Genomic DNA, 21,364 nt, shown 5'->3' with positions numbered 1-21,364 from the left:
ATTACCAGTCAGGTTCTTTCAAAGTATGCTGATGCGATATCCCTCTGCTGTCCCTAACCCACTTAAACAACAGCCCTCTTATATTGTTTGTTTGCAGATAATGCTATCATTTACTGTCTAAGAAAATAATTGTAACATCAAAACCAATTGCAAAATAACTTAGACACAATATCTGAATGGTGAAAAGAATGGCAATTGTCTCTCAGTAAGGAAAAGTATGAGGTCATCCAGGAACCCCTTAAATTTCAATTACATGATAAATCACACAAATATAACGGCTTCAATTCGACAAAATTCTTAGGATTTACAATTATGAACGACTTAAGTTGGAACAGTCGCATAGCAAATGTTGTGGAGAAGGCAAACAAAAGACTACAATTTACTGGTAGAACACTTAGAAGACGCAATAGGTCTGCTAAGGTGACACACTATACTATGCTTGTTCATCCTCTGCTAGAGTACTGCTGTGTTGTATGGGGCCCATACCAGGTAGGGTTGATGGAGGAAATTGAAAAAGTTCAAAGAAGTGCAGCTCATTTTGTATTATCATGAAATAGGGAAGAAAGTGTCACAGATATAAGTAAGCTGGGATGGCAATAACTAAAACAAGGGCATTCCTCGTTGCGGTGAGACCTTCCTACAATATTTCAGTCACCCATGTTCTCCTCTGAATATGAAGATATTTTATTATTGCCAATCTACACACAGAGAATACATAATAAAATAAGAGAAATCAGAGTTCGTACAGAAAGAGTTGCAACAATACCTAACAGTTACAGCTTGTGCATTTTCTGTTCCAAACAGTATTCTTTCCAAGCCAATCAGCTGTGTCTTTACCTGTTGTTACTTGGAATGTAGGTATTTGGGCTATGAATGGCTCTGTTGAAAAAGAATAGCTTGATGCACTCATAAGGTCAAGCCACGCACATTTGCTTTCTTGCCCCACAGTTAATTTGCTGCAAATAACAACCAGTAGCTGTGATCTTGCTGTCAAATAGTCCTTGTATTGGCTAGAACTGCGAGTTAATAAAATACACGGTAATACAAAATAAAACACAAATGAGTTATTTAATGAAAATTGTTCTATCCTAACAGCTTTAATTGACGTAGGCAACAGAATTATGTTGAATAATGTTTATTCAAGAAAGAACATTCCAAATAAACAGAAAGTGATTCTACATCTATAATACAGACAGAAATACTCTTCGAAAATGCAGTAAAGTTATGCTGAGAGCTTTATGAGAATGGTAGCAAAATACCCAAACTAAATCGTTATCAAAGATACATGAAATCTAAGTCCATTTCATTATTACAATACATGAAATATTCACCAGGTCAAAATAGTTCAGAGTTCAACAAAATGATTCAAAAATTAATACACAAAATGCAAAGAACAGTAACTCATAATCTTTCTGATCTCAGTTCCATGGTACAAGTGAAAAAATTTAAAGTCCTACTCTGGAGCACATTCAAACCTCTTGAAATACACTGATTGCCAAAGAAACTGGTTTAGACATGTGTATTCAAATACAGAGATACTTACACAGACAATATGGTGCTGCAGTTGGTAGCACCCATATAAGACAAGTATCTGGCACAGTTGTTGGATCAGTTACTGCTGCTACAATGTCAGGTTATCAAGATTTAAGTGAGCACGAACATGGTGTTGTAGTCACGCACGAGCAATGGGACGCAACATCTCCAAGGTAACGATGAAGTGGGGATTTTCCTGTATGACCATTTCACAAGTGTACTGTGAACGTCAGGGATTTGGTAATACACCAAAACTCTGACATCACTGTATTTGGAAACAAATCTCGCAAGAATGGGTCCAACGACAACTGAAGAGAATCATTCAGCAAGACAGAAAGTAACCCTTCCACAAATTGCTGCAGATTTCAATGCTGGGCTCTCAACAAGGGTCAGTGTTTGAACCATTCAACGAAACATTATCGATATGGGCTATCAGAGCTGAAAGTCCACTCTATGTACCCGTGATGACTGCACGACACAAAGCTTTATGCCTCGCTTAGGCCTGTCAACATAGACACTGGGCTTTTTATGACTGGAAACATGTTTCCTGGTCAGGTGAATCTCATTTCACATTGTATCAAGTGGATGTACACGTACAGATATGGACCCTGCATTTCAGCAGGGGCTGTTCAAGCTGGTGGAGGCTCTGTAATGGTGTGGGGAATGTGCAGTTGGAATGATATGGGACCCCTGATATGTCTACATACGACTATGACAGGTGAACACATACATAAGCATCCTGTCCCACCAACTGCATTCATTCATGTCCATTGTGCATTCTGATGGACAAGGGAAATTCCAGCAGGACAGTATGACCCAACACGTCCAGAATTGCTACAGCGTGGCTTCAAGAACACTCTTCTGAGTTTAAAAATTTCCGCTGGCCACCAAACTCGTCACACAAAAACATTATTCAGCATATCTGGGATGCATTGTAACATGCTATTCAGAAGAGATCTCCACCCCCTTGTACTGTTATGAATTTATGGACAGCCCTGCAGGATTCATGGTGCCAGTTCCCTCCAGCACTACTTCAGACATTAGTAGAGTCCGTGCCACATCGTATTGTAGCGCTTCTGTGTACTCGCAGGGGGCCCTACATAATATTAGGCAGGAGTGCCAGGTCCTTTGGCTCTTCGGTGTATAAAGTCCCTCCAGAAGTTAAAGTATGGTAGCGGCCATTCACCACCCAAAGTCAATCACCCACTTCATCAAAAACAAGATGATACAACAGGCTGGTCTGCCTTCTTCCAGAAAGCAGCACAGAAGTTCAGAACTGCGCTACCTTGAACTCTTCACTTGAAAAGTCCCAGCCTCCACAAGACTCCCATAGCATTCTACATCTACATCTCTCCCATGCACCGTGAGGTTCTTGGAAAAGGGTACTGTCCATTGTACCAGTTATTAGGGTTTCTTTCTCTTCCACATAAGTATGGAGTGTTGGAAGAATGATTGTTTGAATGACACTGTGCATGCAGCAATTATTCTAATCTTATCCTCATGATACCTGTGTGATCGATATGTTGAGGGTGTAGTGTATTCCTAGAGTCATCATTTAAAGCTGGTTCTTAAAACTTTGTTAAGAGACTTTCTCAGGATAGTTTACGTCTATCTTCAACGATCTTTCAGTTCAGTTCCTTAAGTAGCTCCAAGACACACTCCCACAGGTTAAACAAACCTGTGACCATTCGTGCTGTCTTTCTCTGTATACATTCAATATGCCCTGTTAATCTTCTGTGGTACAGGTCCCACACACTTGAGCAATATTCTGCTACTGTCTGCTATTCCATTGGCAGAATGCCATCCCTGTCAAAAATACATCATTCTTACTTGCTACAGACTTGATTTGACTCAACATGACCACTTCCCGCACTAAACTAATATATTACAACAATGTTTAACCATTGAAAGACAAAGTTGCAGGCAGTTTCTGGGAGGAGCTAGATGATACACTGAAAAAAAAAAAACCATATAGAGATGTACAGAAACTCGTAGGAGACTATGATGCACATATTGGAAGAGAGATGCAACATAAAGGAGTAGTGGGCGAGTACCCTGCCCCCCAACGGACAAACAAAAATGGAAAAAGACTAATTGAACTGTGCCGAGAACACAAAATGAGATTGATGGCAACACACTTCAGGGCCAAATCGGGTAAGAAAAAGACATGGGCAAACTCATGTACCTACCTTGGGGAATTCCAAATTGACCATATAGCAGTCAGCTGGACAAACACAAGAATAGAATCAGGCCATTATCTTACAGAAGTTAAGTGCCTTTGGACTCCAAACAGGTACAGACTGCCACAGATGAATAGAAGAACTGGAAACATGAAGATAGACAGAGACAAATTAAGACACAATCGATCCAGATATGACGAAGGAACTGAATCATTCAATGAATGGGACAAAATGAAGCAAAATATGGTGAAACAGGCTGAACTATGGGGAAAGGAAGCAAAGAAATGAAGCACTGGTGGTAGAACGAGGAATGTGAAGAAGCGGTAGAGACTTGCAGGAAAGCCTGGAGGTAGTGGAGAAGCAAGGAGGACCCAGAAAGGAAGCAGACCGAACAATAAGATGGACCAGAAGACAGAAGATGAAGCAGGAACTGGAAGAGATTGAGACCAACTTCAGGAAAAACAGCAGCAGACACTTTTTCGAGAAATTCAAAGAGAGTCTAACTGAAAACAAGGCTAGAGAACTGTTTATAAGAGAGAAGAAAGGGGAACTGGCTGTTAGTGTGAAGGAGAGCTGCAGGATTTTTGCAGAGTACTTTCACGACCTGCTAAACTGTGAACCACCTGAAGACGAGCTGGAATAGGGGGCTGACACTGAAGAGAGAGAGCTAAGCCTTCCAACCAGGGATGAAGTTGCACATGCCATAAGCGATCTAAAGAGTAATAAGGCAACTGGAGAAGATGATATAGCAGCCAAGACGATAAAGTGGGGAGGCAAAATGCAATAGACAACATGATCAACATATTCCACCAGATTTGAAGAACACAGAAGTTGCCAGAAGGATGGAAGAATACAATTGTAGTGCCAATACATAAGAAGGGGGACAAGAGAGATGTAAAACAACTAAAGAGGAATATTGTTACTAGAGGTTGGATGCAAGGTGCTGTTAAGACTCTTGCTCAAGAGAGTAGAAGAACAGGTAGAAAGTACAATTGTCGACTACCAAGCGGGATTCAGGAAGGGAAGAGGATCTATATAACAGATATTTATCCTGAAGCAACTTATAGAACATAGGGCTTTAACAACCAAAAAGACACTAATAACCTTCGTGGACTTCACAAAGACGTATGACTCCATCGAGAGAGAGACTCCTGTTAGGATCCTGAAGAACAGAGGACTAGGTGGGACTACACAAGAAATCATAAAAGAAATTCTGACAGACACAGAAGCAAGAGTAAGATTCAGAGGAGCACTGTCAGAAGAATCTGAGATCAAGACTGGTGTTAAACAGGGAGATGGACTGTCACCATTATTGTTCAATACAGCACTGGACAAAGTGACCTGGCGGTGGAGAGCAATAAACAAGGAAATGGGAATACCAAAGAGCCATGTGGGAGACAAAAAGAACAGGGCTCAAGTGGAGTGTCTAGCCTTTGCAAATGACATAGCAATAGTAAGTGAGACGGAAGACGACGCAAAGACTCAACTAACTCGACGACTTAAGTACAGTAGCCAGAAAGGTGGGACTGAGGGTCACCTATAACAAGAAACAGACATTACATACCACTGCACACTGGGAAACACCAGAAGGCACTGTGCAAATGGTGGATAAATTTAAATACCTGGGAGAATTTATAACAGAAAGGAACAGGAGCAAGGAGAGAATAACAGAGAGGATAAAGAAGATGAGTTCAGCCTTCTGTATGACAAGAGAGATATACAATAAAAAGAATATATCCACAGAGGCAAAGATAAGCCACTACTTGGCAACGGTGAGGAATGCAGTATTATATGCTGCTGAGACAATGACACTAGGAAGAAATGGGGCAGAACAACTAGTGAAAGAAGACAGATAAATAATTAGGAAAATACTATGTCCCAAAAGAGGTGGAGAGAGATGGATGCGAAGACCTAGGGAAGAACTGTACTGGAACATGAGAACAATATCTGAGGAAATTAGACTCAAAAGGGCAGGGTTTGCTGGACATATAATTAGGATGAGTATGGACAGGATGAGGAAGAGAGTGTGGGAAACAACAGGGAGGACAAGGGGAAAGACAGGAATCTAGTGGGTTGTTGAACTTTGTAAGGACTGGTTGGAATTGGGGATCAAGGTCGAAGGAAAGGAAAATTGGAGAAACAAATAAACACCAACCAATATGCTGGAGATCGACGACAGGGAAAGATTAGTGTCACCAGTGGAGCAGACAGGAGGAAAGGACACTGAAGATCTCGGAAGAAGAGTAAGAGAGAAAAAATGATGAGGCCATAACACAAGAAGAAGAAGAAGGTGTAACCATGTACACTGATTACAAACAACGGACTGTTCATACGTAAATAAGCTAATATTATTCCGCAATTGCACTTATGTTGAATGACAATGAATTGCCATTAAATAATATTTAGATGATAATTTATGCCTTCAGGATGAGGTTTTCACTCTGCAGCGGAGTGTGCGCTGATACGAAACTTCCTGGCAGATTAAAACTGTGTGCCGGACTGAGACTCGAACTCAGGGCCTTTGCCTTTCGCGGGCAAGTGCTCTACCAACTGAGCTACCCAAGCACGACTCGCGCCCCATCCTCACAGCTTCACTTCTGCCAGTACCTCATCTCCTACCTTCCAAACTTTACAGAAGATCTCCTGCGAACCTGCAGACGGATGCCAACAGATGGCATAATATTATGGAAAGCTAATAAGAGAGAAAATTAACATTAATAATATTTTCTTCTTTACAATCTTCATTACAAAAATACTATTACATAACTGGATGCTAAATGAAATTATGTTTGACCTCCCTGTCCAATATGAAAGCCAGGAAAAACAGCCTCTATGTACACTAGCAGCCTTATAACTAAAAGACGATTGTTTTTGACTAATGATGATGTAAGGGATATATAATATGTATAACATTAACTTACAACTTGTAATAAGAGATAAATAATTTAAATTGGCCAATAATGGAAGTAATACATGGCCTTATGTATACGTGAAACATTAACTGATGTTCAGGGTACATACTGGTTGTTGTTCTTATACTAATTGCATGTAGAACATGTCTGTATAATGGTAAATAGGTTAAAATGACAATCAAAGCAGGAAAACAAATAGTGTGAACAACCCTCAAGTATGACCATCTCAGACAGCCGATGACAGACTAATTATAAAGTCACACACAAATATTAACATTAAATTTATAAAAGGGAGCAAAATGTATATGCTCAAAAACAACTGAAACATACTCTTGCCAAATACCACACAGAAATTAAAAAACTGCAAATAGTCTCTAGGTATAAATAGTGGCTTTGTAAATACGATGTAATAGATTCTGAACTAATGTTACAATGCAAGATAATGTAATGTAATATATACAATATTTATACAACTTGCAGTGAGGATATAAAAAAAATACAAGTAGATGTAATAATTAATATACAGAGGGATGCAGACATTCTTTGATAGTCAACATCTTTGAAACAAAATGACATCACTCAATTTTGTGCAGTAGCATAGTCCACTGTTTTCTCAACAGATCTTGGCATGCAGTGTAGCAATGAACGAAGTAAGATTGTCGCTTGAGCAACACAAGGCTGTATTGAACTGGTACTGGAAGTACAAAAACATAATGGAAGAACCAATGGTAATGGCGTAATGTGCATGTAACTCAGCCACCACCACGTACAATAATTTATCATATTCTGGAATTTGTTTGAAGCCCAGGGTACCGTCAGGATGTACATAAGGAAAGGTCTGGCCAACCAAAAACATCAACAAGTCAACCTTCCAGCACTTCTGTGTTGCACCATTTTACTCCTCAAAAATCTGTGAAGAAGAGTGCACATGAAAGCAGGGTAAGCCAATCATGCGTAAAACGAATTCTGAATGCTGCAACGTGAGAAGTATACATTCCAAGACGGCTGCACGAAATGAATGAGGATGACCCGGATCAAAGGATGGAGTACTGTGGTTGGCCTGAAAGCATGCTTCATGAGGACAAACTGTTTGCAAGGATGGTAACCTGGTCTGACGAAGTGCAATTCAAACTGAACCACCACAACTGCATGTACTGGGCTCTTGAAAATCCTCACGTTCATGTAGACAAATATGTTAATCTCAGGGTTTTCATCTGTGGTGAGAGACATCACTGAGCGGTCTGATTGGAACATTCTTCTTTGAAGGTACTGTAACTGGTGAGGTGTATCATCATATGCTGCAAATGTTGATTTTACCTGCCACCTATGACGTGCATGGAAATTAAAGATTTTACACACAGAAAGATGGCACTCCACCTCACTACAACAGAGATGTCAGAGCCTACCTGGATGAAAATCTACCTGGACAGTGGATAGGTCAAAGAGGAGCTTTTGAGCATCCACCATCGTCCCCATACATTACTTCTCTTGATTTCTGCCTGTCAGCAGAGGTCAGCTACACTGAATGAGTTATGAGAAACCATAGAGGCATCCCATCACGCTGGCAGTACTGATAGCCATAGGTCGGTCAACAGTTCAATGGTATCAACGTTGTTTGGATGCTAATAAGGGTTACTTTGAATACACAAAAATAACCTTCCCCCCAAGCAAGAATTGTTATGGATATAATTTTGTTCCGTTAATATTGACTATCAACAAGTGGCATCTTTGTGGACCTCTCTGTAGGCCAGTGGTGTCTGGAATATATGATACATAGACTTATGTCTATGTTGCATATTTGACTGAATGATAAAGTGTAACTTGAAGTCAGTATTATGTATGATGAGCCCAGACATTGTCATCAATCACATACAGATTTAATGCAAATAGCATAAAGCTGGCACTGATGCTAAATGCCCATTTAACACAGCAAAATGTGTAATTAATGGATTTACCACAGGTTTTTGATTCTATTTTAGCTCTTTATCTGTACACTTTATCTCATTATTTAAGTCAACAATTGTGTGTTCTTGTGTCTCTGCCAGAGCCTTTTCAAAATTAATGCATTCAGCTTTAAGACTCTTATCAGGATCATCTTGCTTAGTAATCAGTTCCTCACTTCGAGTCCTTCAAACTAGCTTTTAAATCCTCCTTTAAATCCACCCTTAGTGGCCGCCAAATTGCTCACCCCCAGCTTCTCACAAATTCATTCAAAACTTGCCCCTATGTTTCTTGTTAGTATAGGCATACAGTGACCACAATAATAAACATACTGTTGCAGAAGCTGAGTAGCACTGTAGTGTAGTGAATATGATACTAAACAGTTGCATGGATGGTCGTGACTGCAAAACTCACCTGGACTGTACAATTTTAATTTCTATATTTGGTTCGAGTGCATCCTAGAAATATCCACAAATGTCAAGAATCATTGTACTGGAATGTTCTGTAGCTGTATATGTACTGTGTGTGTTCTAGCTGGAGGCAGTTCGCTCCACGCTTTTCTATGTGCAAGTGCTGAATAAACCTACGTTAAGTGAAGTTAGAGTTCATCATTCATCTAATTACACTGTCTTCTATGTGACATTTTTGTGGTGGAGGCGCTGGGTATTGGAACTTGTGATTGCGCACATTATTGACGACACAGTGGCTCCCATCAGCCCATGACAGAGCCGCTGTTAATGTGGCGAGAAACCCGAGTTCAAGCCCTATTCAACAGATCACTATCTATCAGAGACAGAAGAAGAAGCAACTGTGTGCCACCACATGCGACATCCTTTTGGGTTCTCTGGTGACGATGGCCAATATCCAAAGAAGTGGCTGGAGGTATATGAGGGATGGGATGACACCGCGTGCTTGGCTAACATATTTTTCTACTTGGAAGGCACAGCCAAGCTTTGGCTGAATCTTTAGTTCAGTTTCATTGCTACTGTTTCCTTCTTCCTCACAATTAACTTGTGATTTCCTCTGATCATCTTGCCTGTCTCTCCTCATACAACCAAATCATTTGCATCTTTAATTTATTTAACAATTATATCCATGAGTGTAAGGAAAAGTAGTAGAAATAGTGCATTACTATGTTGTACACCTCTCTTTGTTCAGAACCATTCCCTACTGCTTTCAAAGTTTCCGCACAGCTTGTAAATCTTTCAAATTAAAACACTAAAATCAGATATTTCCCATTTTCCCAGTACTTTTCCATTAGTTGTCTAATGGTGAAAACTAGGTCAATTGTTCCACTGAAACCATGCTGTTCCTCTGCAAACTGGTGTCCTATCCTCATTCTTAGTCTCTTCACTATGATCTTTCCTAATAGTTTGAGAAAGTGTGATAGCAGGGTATCTCCTCTATAGTTTGACATATCCTCCTCCACTGATTTGATCATCTGTTTTTTTTCTATGACTTACCAAACGGGAAAGCGCTAGTAGATAGACACAATAAAAAAAAAAAACACACACACAAAATTTCGAGCTTTCGCAACCCACGGTTGCTTCATCAGGAAAGAGGGAAGGTGAGGGAAATATGAAAAGATGTGGGTTTTAAGGGAGAGGGTAAGGAGTCATTCCAATCCCGGGAGTGGAAAGACTTACCTTAGGGGGAAAAAAGGACAGGTATACGCGCGCACACACACACACACACACACACACACACACACACACACACACACACACACACACATATTTACAGGCAAAGAGTTTGGGCAGAGATGTCAGTCCAGGCGGAAGTACAGAGGCAAAGATGTTGTTGAATGACAGGTGAGGTATGAGTGGCAGCAACTTGAAATTAGCGGAGATTGAGGCCTGGTGGATAACGGGAAGAGAGGATATATTGAATGGCAAGTTCCCATCTCCGGAGTTCGGATAGGTTGGTGTTAGTGGGAAGTATCCAGATAACCCGGATGGTGTAACACTGTGCCAAGATGTGCTGGCCTTGCACCAAGGCATGTTTAGCCACAGGGTGATCCTCATTACCAACAAACACTGTCTGCCTGTGTCCATTCATGCGAATGGACAGTTTGTTGCTGGTCATTCCCACATAGAAAACGTCACAGTTTAGGCAGGTTAGTTGGTAAATCACGTGGGTGCTTTCACACGTGGCTCTGCCTTTGATCGCGTACACCTCCCGGATTACAGGACTGGAGTAGGTGGTGGTGGGAGGATGCATGGGACAGGTTTTACACCGGGGGCAGTTACAAGGGTAGGAGCCAGAGGGTAGGGAAGGTGGTTTGGGGATTTCATAGGGATGAACCAAGAGGTTACAAAGGTTAGGTGGACAGCGGAAAGACACTCTTGGTGGAGTGGGGAGGATTTCATGAAGGATGGATCTCATTTCGAGGCAGGATTTGATGAAGTCGTATCCCTGCTGGAGAGCCACATTCAAAGTCTGATCCAGTCCCGGGAAGTATCCTGTCACAAGTGGGGCACTTTTGGGGTGGTTCTGTGAGAGGTTCTGGGTTTGAGGGGATGAGGAAGTGGCTCTGGTTATTTGCTTCTGTACCAGGTCAGGAGGGTAGCTGCAGCATGCGAAAGCTGTTTTCAGGTGGTTGGTGTAATGGTTCAGGGATTCAGGACTGGAGCAGATTCGTTTGCCATGAAGGCCTAGGCTGTAGGGAAGGGACCGTTTGATATGGAATGGGTGGCAGCTGCCGTAATGGAGGTACTGTTGCTTGTTAGTGGGTTTGATGTGGACGGACGTGTGAAGCTGGCCATTGGACAGATGGAGGTCAACGTCAAGGAAAGTGGCATGGGATTTGGAGTAGGACCAGGTGAATCTGATGGAACCAAAGGAGTTGAGGTTGGAGAGGAAATTCTGGAGTTCTTCTTCACTGTGAGTTCAGATCATGAAGATGTCATCAATAAATCTGTGCCAAACTTTGGGTTGGCAGGCTTGGGTAACCAAGAAGGCTTCCTCTAAGCGACCCCCATAGTGAATACTATTTCACAGCTTCATTCCTTTCACCCATTAAACAACCACCTCAGCTATTTCCAACAACTTTTATTTCCATTCCCATTTTTCCCACATAACCGATCATTTTTAGCAGCTTCCCACATGTTTAAACGTTATTACTTCTTCGTCAGACAATTGTTACCCTCATTTTCATAATCTGCCAGCACAGCATTGCCTGGAGCAATGTCTCTGGCTGCAGATAAAGCTGATTCCAGTTCCCACGTGGAGAATGGAAGGTTGCAGACGTCTTCATTACGAGAGAAAAATTTGAGCTTCCTCATCTCTGCAGCTTCCTCATCTCAGGAACTTGTCTGGATGACTTAGTAACAGTATAAAAGTGTTCAGCTAAAACATGAGCCATCTCTTTTGGCGTGTCCACCAAGACCCCATTATTTGACAAGGCTGTAAGGGGATGGGGACTACCCGTGCCTGAAATCTGTCTTATTCATTCCCAAACGTGCGCAGCGGAAGTGGACCGATTAATGGAAGTTGTGAATTCCCCCCAGGAAGCCCTCTTCCGTTCTTTGATCACTCGCCTTGCATACCTGAAGACATGAAGATTGTCTGTAGTTGTGGTTTTAGGGTGCACAACTACAATGGTCATTAGCGCCCTGACTAATTTAGGAATGTACCGCGAGGCACAAGGTTAAAAAAGCTACTAAAAGGGACAACACTATAAAAGACGTATTAACAGACATAGGATTAAAAAACTACAGCATAATCAAACGTCCTTAGACAGGTGTGTCAAGTTGACAAAACGAAGAACGCGAGCAGCAGCTCCTGGGTCATCCGCTAAAATGGCATCCAGAGTACATGTCAGACCAAGATCAAGACACAGCGTAGTAAAATCTGGACAGGACGTTAAAATGAGGAGGACCGTCAGCAACTGCCCACATGGACAAAACGGCGCTGGCGCTGCCGTCAGCAGATGGCGATGGCTGAACTGGCAGTGTCCAATTCGTAGCCGGGCCAAAACGACCTCCTCCCGCCGAGAAGGACGTGAGGACGTCCAAGCTACGGGAAGAGGTTTCAAGGCCCGAAGCTTGTTGTCCCTAAGTGCAGCCCAATCGGCATGCCACAGCGAAAAAATGCGCCGACAAATGATCGTGCTACAATCTGATGAAGGGACACAACAAGAAGCCGTCCGAGGCTGGAGGACAGCAGCCTTGGCCGCGGCATCTGCAGCTTCGTTCCCAGGGATACCGACATGGCCAGGAACCCACATAAAGCTAACTGGAGACCGGTCGTCCACCAGCTGCTGAAGAGAGCGTTGGATCCGGTGCACGAAAGGGTGAACCGTATACGGATCACTGAGGCTCTGTATGGTGCTCAGAGAATCGGAGCAGATGACATAAGCAGAATGTCGGTGGCGGTAGACGTAAAGAACAGCCTGGTAGAGGGCAAAGAGCTCAGCTGTGAAGACCGAACAATGGTCAGGTAGCTGGTATTTGAAACTTTGTGCACCGACAATAAAAGAACACCCGACCCCGTCATTGGTCTTAGAGCCATCTGTATAAATGAAGGTCATATTAATGAACTTCGAACGAAGTTCGACAAAACGGGAGTGGTATACTGAACTGGGGGTAACCTCCTTTGGGAGCGAGCGGAGGTCAAGGTGAACGCGAACCTGAGCCTGGAGCCAAGGTAGCGTGTGGCTCTCGCCCACTCTAAAGGTTGCAGGGAGTGAAAAATCAAGGTGTTGAAGGAGGCGACGAAAGCGAACTCCAGGGGGTAGCAGGGCAGAGACATACAACCCATATTGACGGTCGAGAGAGTCGTCAAAAAAGAAATGATACGATGGGTGGTCGGGCATTGACAGAAGCAGACAGGCGTAACGACAAAGCAGCATGTCGCGCTGGTAGGTGAGTGGCAATTCACCGGCTTCAGCATGAAAACTCTTGACGGGACTAGTATAAAACGCTCCGATCGCAAGCCGGAGTTGAGGTGGCGTAAGATGGACGGCCGTGCAGAGGAGTATACGAAGCACCCAGCTTGGAGCGGACGATCGACTGATATAGGCGAAGTAGGACGGTTCGATCCGCTCCCCACGATGTGCCACTGAGAACACGGAGGACATTTAGAGAACGGGTACAACGGACAGCCAAATATGACACATGTGAAGACCAACTAAGTTTCCTGTCAAATGTAAGACCTAAAAATTTTGTTGTCTCCACGAATGGGAGAGCAACGGGACCGAGTCGTAAGGACGGTGGGAGAAACTCTTTGTAGCGCCAGAAGTTAATACAGACCGTTTTCTCGGCAGAATAACGGAAGCCACTGGCGACACTCCAGCAGTAAAGACGGTCAAGAGAACGCTGAAGAGAGCGCTCCAGGAAACATGTACGCTGTGCGCTGCAATAGATGGTAAAATCGTCCACGAAAAGGGAGCCTGATACATCCTGGGAGGCAATCCATTATTGGATTGATCGCTATGGCGAAGAGAGCGACGCTCAAAACGGAGCCCTGTGGCACCCCATTTTCCTGGCGAAAGGTGTCTGACAGGACAGAACCCACACGAACGCTGAACTGTCGATCCATTAAAAAGGAACTAATAAAAAGAGGGAGGCGACCGTGAAAGCCCTATGTATGCATGGTGCGGAGAATGCCGCCCTCAAACAGGTGTCGTAAGCCTTCTCCAAATCAAAGAACACAGCCGCGGTCGGGCGCTTCCGCAAGAAGTTATTCATAATGAAGGTCGACAGGGTAACCAGATGGTCAACAGCAGAGCCTACGAAATCCACATTGTATATTGGTAAGTAGGCGTCGAGATTCAAGCAGCCAAACCAACCGAGAGTTAACCATTCGCTCCATCACCTTACAGACACAGCTGGTAAGCGAGATGGGTCGATAACTGGAAGGCAAGTGCTTGTCCTTCCCTGGTTTAGGAATCGGTACAACAATTTACTCGCGCCAGCATGCGGGAACATGGCGCTCAATCCAGATGCGATTGTAAGTACGAAGTAGGAAACCTTTACCCGCAGGAGAAAGGTTCTTCAGCATCTGAATATGAATAGAATGAGGCCCCGGAGCGGAGGACCGTGACTGGGCAAGTGCACTTTCGAGTTCCCACATGGTGAATGGAGCATTGTAGTTTTCACAATTCGAGGAGTGGAAATTAGGTGGCCGAGCCTCCTCTGGCTGTTTTCGGGGGGTAATGAGTGGAGCTTGAAACCTCTGCGAAAAAGCGGCCGAAGGCATTGGAGACATCCTCAGGGGCCATGAGGATGTCATTCGCGACCGTCAAGCCAGAAACTGGTGAGTGGACCTTAGTGCCAGATAGCCGGCGCAGGCTACCCCATGCAACAGAAGGAGGAGTAAAACTGTTGAAGGTGCTTGTGAATGCAGCCCAACTGGCTTTCTTGCTTTCTTTAAAAATATGACGACACTGTGCACGTAATCGTTTGTAATTGATACAATTCGCCACTGTAGGGTGGCGTTTAAAGGTGCGTAATGCACGTCGACGAGCACGTAAGGCGTCTCTACATGCTGCGGTCCCCCAGGGGACTTGTCTGTAGTTGGACACCATTTGAAGTTCCAAAGTGCTGTCCATGTGGCCAAAAGGAGTCTACCAGTATCAAACAAAGACCTTAATTGAGGAAGACATTTCTAGAATGCACGTTTGGAGCACAGCACAGCATTGTATGGTAATGGAAATGGGCTATTAGAAAACCTAAACAGAGGAGGCTCAAAGCTTTTGTGATGCGGTGCTACAGAAAAATGTAGAAAATTGGGTGCACTGATATGGTAAGGAATGATGTGATTCTCTAGGAAAACAGCAAGGAAAGGAAGATATGGATAACACTGACAAGAAGAAGGGATAGGATGATAGAACAACATTTAAAACATCAGGGAATATCCTCAATGGTACTAGAGGGTAACAATTGTAGAGGAAGAAAGATTAGATACACCCAGCAAATAGCTGAGAATGTAGGTTGCAAAAGATTGGCACAGGAGAGGAATTTGTGGTGGGCTGCATCAAACCAGTAACAAGACTCGGAAAAAAGAAACCACCACACATTAAGAAATACACTGAAACAGAGGCACATAGTGTTGGAATGTGACGAATTTCATTATTGTTAGAAGAGCTTGATAAATTTCTTGATATTCTCTGTTAGCAGTGCTGTGAATCCAAAGGATCTTCTTTGGCTATAGAAGTGGAGAACACAATTTTACAAGTCTGTGATGTCACATATTCGTTCAGAGGAATCATGAGGCTCCTCAGGTTTGATTTCATGTCGTCACAGTTGAAGCAATTAAAAAATAACAAGTTTGCTCTCATGTCACGTGTATAGAAGAGATTCATAGCAAACTGGCAAAGCATGTACATTCCATGTCCATATATTTGTGTCCATGAGCAACTGTTCCTGTCCAATTGTCGACACTGGTCCATTCTGTTCATGGCTTCAAAGTATGGGCAGGAATACTACAGGACATTTGACAGAGATTCAAAATTATGCTAAGTAAATTTCCATATCTTGATAAAGATGGAACTCGTCCACATGGTATACATCTTGGTGACTTCATAATGAAAAAGCTTGTAGGTCCATACCCAATTAAAGGAAGAAATTTTATGTGTGACAACTTCATCTCAATTTTACCAGCATAACATCTGAAAACAAACTGAACAAGCTTGCTTGGCACTGTATAGAAAATTAGAAGGGAAATGCCTCAGTTCACGAAGAAAGCTCGCACAAGGGCTTATGCGAAAAAGTAGCTTCAAAAACCAATAATATGAACCTTACAATGTCTCAAGGAAAGCCAGAAAAGAAACTGGAACTGACAAAGTCAAAGCCCGAAATAGTTACATACTACAATGAAACCAAGTAGGAGCAGATGTGGTTATCAGATGGTTTTCTTGAATGCACTGAAAGTTGGTGGAATAAGACAGCCTACTCATACTTTTTATAATAATCTAGATTTAGCTTCAACAGTGCTTGGATAATCCACAGAGAAAAAAAAAACAACGCAAAATTCCTTTCTCGAGCTCACAAAAGAACTTGCCAAAGATTCTGCATAAACCAGGGTCAGAGCTCTTGCTATTCACATTGAATCATCAGATGTAGGTGGAAGTTGCCGCCGATGCCAGGTGCGAAAACTTTGCAAATAATGGAAAAGTTCATATATGTGTGCCTTTTGCGACAAAACAATTTGCAAGAAAAGTGCTGTTACAGTTTCCTACATCTATGATGGCTGCAGAACTTAAGACAATGATGATTTGTAGGTATCTAAATGGAACATATTTCATTACACAGACTATACTGTTCAAAGTGTTGAACTACAGTAAACTACGGTAAGACAAGGTCATCTATTCTTGCTTATGTGTGGCAAAAATCATTTTGTACTGAAAACTTTTTCACTTGGTTGCATTTCTATAAAACTACAAGATTTCTTCTTCAAATTATGATTAATTTTCAAGAATTTGCATGCCTCAGTAGATCTTCACAAAAATTAAAACAAGTACTCAGCTTTCTTTTTGCTACAAGAGAATCTTTTAAAATAAATTGCATCTACCATGACAATTCAATGTTTAGAATTAAATCAAAATAACAGACCACTAAAGTGACTACTCATTACAGAAAAACTTAACCTCTAAAATAGAGATTACAGACAAGCTGTAAACAGATCGATGGTGGTTTTAGGGTTTATGAAAATTTCAGTAGTTCTAGTGGTAGCCTAATATCCTCTTTGTCTGATCTTCCAGCCTTCAATATTTTGTAAAGCATTTTTTAATTCCCTTTAGAGTTCTAGATTTTTTTGTGAAACCTTCTCAACTCTTATCACTCTCTTCCTTCAGAATTCTCCAAATAATTAAATATCTCAATATTTTTCCTCAATGTCAGTAAGGTTTTAGTCATCTTATGGTACAATACCTCACATTAGTTTCATTTTTCAACATTCTTATCTCTCTTTACTGTATTTCAATCTTTAACAGCTGCTTTTATTTTTTTCATTTCACCAGCCAGTTTTCTTCTCATTTACTCTTCCTCTTGTTTTGCCTCATACTTCTGACACAGATCTGTGTTAGGTATTAAAGAATCTATCAAGATTTGAGTATGGGAATGATTAGTCGGCTATGATAGTGGCTACATCCTCAGAAATAACTGGGAAACTGTAATTACTCTGATTAAGAAGAGGAAGGAGGTATCCCACAATGGAGTAACTTAGAGGGTAAGTGGAGGAACAGCTGTGTTGCCACCAGCATGTATATCTGAGTGCAAACTGACGGCAGAGCAACATGTCTGTGAAGGGAGATGCTAGGTACAAACAGCACAGCGAAAGCATTCCCTCACATTTCTTTTGTTTATAGGCCCTACAGTATAGTTCTATGTATCTGCACAGGGATTACCATCAGATTTATTACATAAAGTGGTTTTACTGTATTTAGCTTTTTCATTTTTGTACTGAAATGAGTGTTAAACTTTGAGTGAACACAGACATCATGGTGTGCCACAACCAATATTTTGCATTCACATTCATTAGATTCACTAACTAAAAACAATATTTCCACCTTCAGATCTTTGCTGCAGTTTAGTCTGACACTACAATTTAGCTTTGGGAGGGGAACACTATTCCATTCCAGCCAACTTCTGTTATAAAAATACTCTGCAAATAACTATTGTTCCAACATAATGAATTCAAATAAAATCAATGAAATCACGTTGTTGTTGTTGTCTTCAGTCCTGAGACTGGTTTGATGCAGCTCTCCATGCTACTCTATCCTGTGCAAGCTGCTTCATCTCCCAGTACCTACTGCAACCTACATCCTTCTGAATCTGCTTAGTGTACTCATCTCTCGGTCTCCCTCTACGATTTTTACCCTCCACGCTGCCCTCCAATGCTAAATTTGTGATCCCTTGATGCCTCAGAACATGTCCTACCAACCGATCCCTTCTTCTAGTCAAGTTGTGCCACAGACTTCTCTTCTCCCCAATCCTATTCAATACCTCCTCATTAGTTACGTGATCTATCCACCTTATCTTCAGTATTATTCTGTAGCACCACATTTCGAAAGCTTCTATTCTCTTCTTGTCCAAACTAGTTATCGTCCATGTTTCACTTCCATACATGGCTACACTCCAAACAAATACTTTCAGAAACGACTTCCTGATACATAAATCTATATTCGATGTTAACAAATTTCTCTTCTTCAGAAACGCTTTCCTTGCCATTGCCAGTCTACATTTTATATCCTCTCTACTTCGACCATCATCAGTTATTTTACTTCCTAAATAGCAAAACTCCTTTACTACTTTAAGTGTCTCATTTCCTAATCTAATTCCCTCAGCATCACCCGATTTAATTTGACTACATTCCATTATCCTCGTTTTGCTTTTGTTAATGTTCATCTTATATCCTCCTTTCAAGACACTGTCCATTCCGTTCAACTGCTCTTCCAAGTCCTTTGCCGTCTCTGACAGAATTACAATGTCATCGGCGAACCTCAAAGCTTTTACTTCGTCTCCATGAATTTTAATACCTACTCCAAATTTTTCTTTTGTTTCCTTTACTGCTTGCTCAATATACAGATTGAATAACATCGGGGAGAGGCTACAACCCTGTCTCACTCCTTTCCCAACCACTGCTTCCCTTTCATGCCCCTCGACTCTTATGACTGCCATCTGGTTTCTGTACAAATTATAAATAGCCTTTCGCTCCCTGTATTTTACCCTTGCCACCTTTAGAATTTGAAAAAGAGTATTCCAGTCAACATTGTCAAAAGCTTTTTCTAAGTCTACAAATGCTAGAAACGTAGGTTTGCCTTTTCTTAATCTTTCTTCTAAGATAAGTCGTAAGGTCAGTATTGCCTCACGTGTTCCAACATTTCGACGGAATCCAAACCGATCCTCCCCGAGATCTGCATCTACCAGTTTTACCATTCGTCTGTAAAGAATTCGCGTTAGTCTGTAAAGAATTCGCGTTAGTATTTTGCAGCCGTCGCTTATTAAACTGATAGTTCCGTAATTTTCACATCTGTCAGCACCTGCTTTCTTTGGGATTCAAATTATTATATTCTTCTTGAAGTCTGAGGGTATTTCGCCGGTCTCATACATCTTGCTCACCAGCTGGTAGAGTTTTGTCAGGACTGGTTGTCCCAAGACCGTTAGTAGTTCTAATGGAATGTTGTCTACTCCGGGGGCCTTGTTTCGACTCAGGTCTTTCAGTGCTCTGTCAAACTCTTCACGCAGTATCGTATCTCCCATTTCGTCTTCATCTACATCCTCTTCCATTTCCATAATATTGTCCTCAAGTACATCGCCCTTGTATAAACCTTCTATATACTCCTTCCACCTTTCTGCCTTCCCTTCTTTGCTTAGAACTGGGTTTCGATCTGAGCTCTTGATATTCATACACGTGGTTCTCTTCTCTCCAAAGGTCTCTTTAATTTTCCTGTAGGCAGTATCTATCTTACCCCTAGTGAGATAAGCTTCTACATCCTTACATTTGTCCTCTAGCCATCCCTGTTTAGCCATTTTGCACTTCCTGTCGATCTCATTTTTGAGACGTTTGTATTCCTTTTTGCCTGCTTCATTTACTGCATTTTTATATTTTCTCCTTTCATCAATTAAATTCAATATTTCTTCTGTTACCCAAGGATTTCTAGCAGCCCTCGTCTTTGTACCCACTTTATCCTCTGCTGCCTTCACTACTACATCCCTCAGAGCTACCCATTCTTCTTCTACTGTATTTCTTTCCCCTATTCCTGTCAATTGTTCCCTTATGCTCTCCCTGAAACTCTGTACAACCTCTGGTTCTTTCAGTTTATCCAGGTCCCATCTCCTTAATTTCCCACATTTTTGCAGTTTCTTCAGTTTTAATCTACAGGTCATAACCAATAGATTGTGGTCAGAGTCCACATCTGCCCCTGGAAATGTCTTACAGCTTAAAACCTGGTTCCTAAATCTCTGTCTTACCATTATATAATCTATCTGATACCTTTTAGTATCTCCAGGGTTCTTCCACGTATACAACCTTCTTTCATGATTCTTAAACCAAGTGTTAGCTATGATTAAGTTGTGCTCCGTGCAAAATTCTACTAGGCTGCTTCCTCTTTCATTTCTTAGCCCCAATCCATATTCACCTACTATGTTTCCTTCTCTCCCTTTTCCTACACTCGAATTCCAGTCACCCATTACTATTAAATTTTCGTCTCCCTTCACTATCTGAATAATTTCTTTTATTTCATCGTACATTTCTTCAATTTCTTCATCATCTGCAGAGCTAGTTGGCATATAAACTTGTACTACTGTAGTAGGTGTGGGCTTCGTATCTATCTTGGCCACAATAATGCGTTCACTATGCTGTTTGTAGTAGCTTACCCGCATTCCTATTTTCCTATTCATTATTAAACCTACTCCTGCATTACCCCTATTTGATTTTGTGTTTATAACCCTGTAGTCACCTGACCAGAAGTCTTGTTCCTCCTGCCACCGAACTTCACTAATTCCCACTATATCTAACTTTTACCTATCCATTTCCCTTTTTAAATTTTCTAACCTACCTGCCCGATTAAGGGATCTGACATTCCACGCTCCGATCCGTAGAACGCCAGTTTTCTTTCTCCTGATAACGACATCCTCCTGAGTAGTCCCCGCCCGGAGATCCAAATGGGGGACTATTTTACCTCCGGAATATTTTACCCAAGAGGAAATCACAGAGGCCAAAAATCAGCAGAACGTAAGTGCATGGAAAGATACCATTGTAATCAGTTCAGCAATGATGGAATCTAAAATGTAGTCGATATGTTCCACTAATATCAACACTACCCTCATCATAGACGTTTTACGAAAATGTTGC

Source organism: Schistocerca gregaria, chromosome 1, assembly GCF_023897955.1.
Source record: "Schistocerca gregaria isolate iqSchGreg1 chromosome 1, iqSchGreg1.2, whole genome shotgun sequence".
In the NCBI taxonomy this organism is placed as follows: Eukaryota; Metazoa; Arthropoda; class Insecta; order Orthoptera; family Acrididae; genus Schistocerca; species Schistocerca gregaria.
This window is presented reverse-complemented; position numbering follows the sequence as displayed.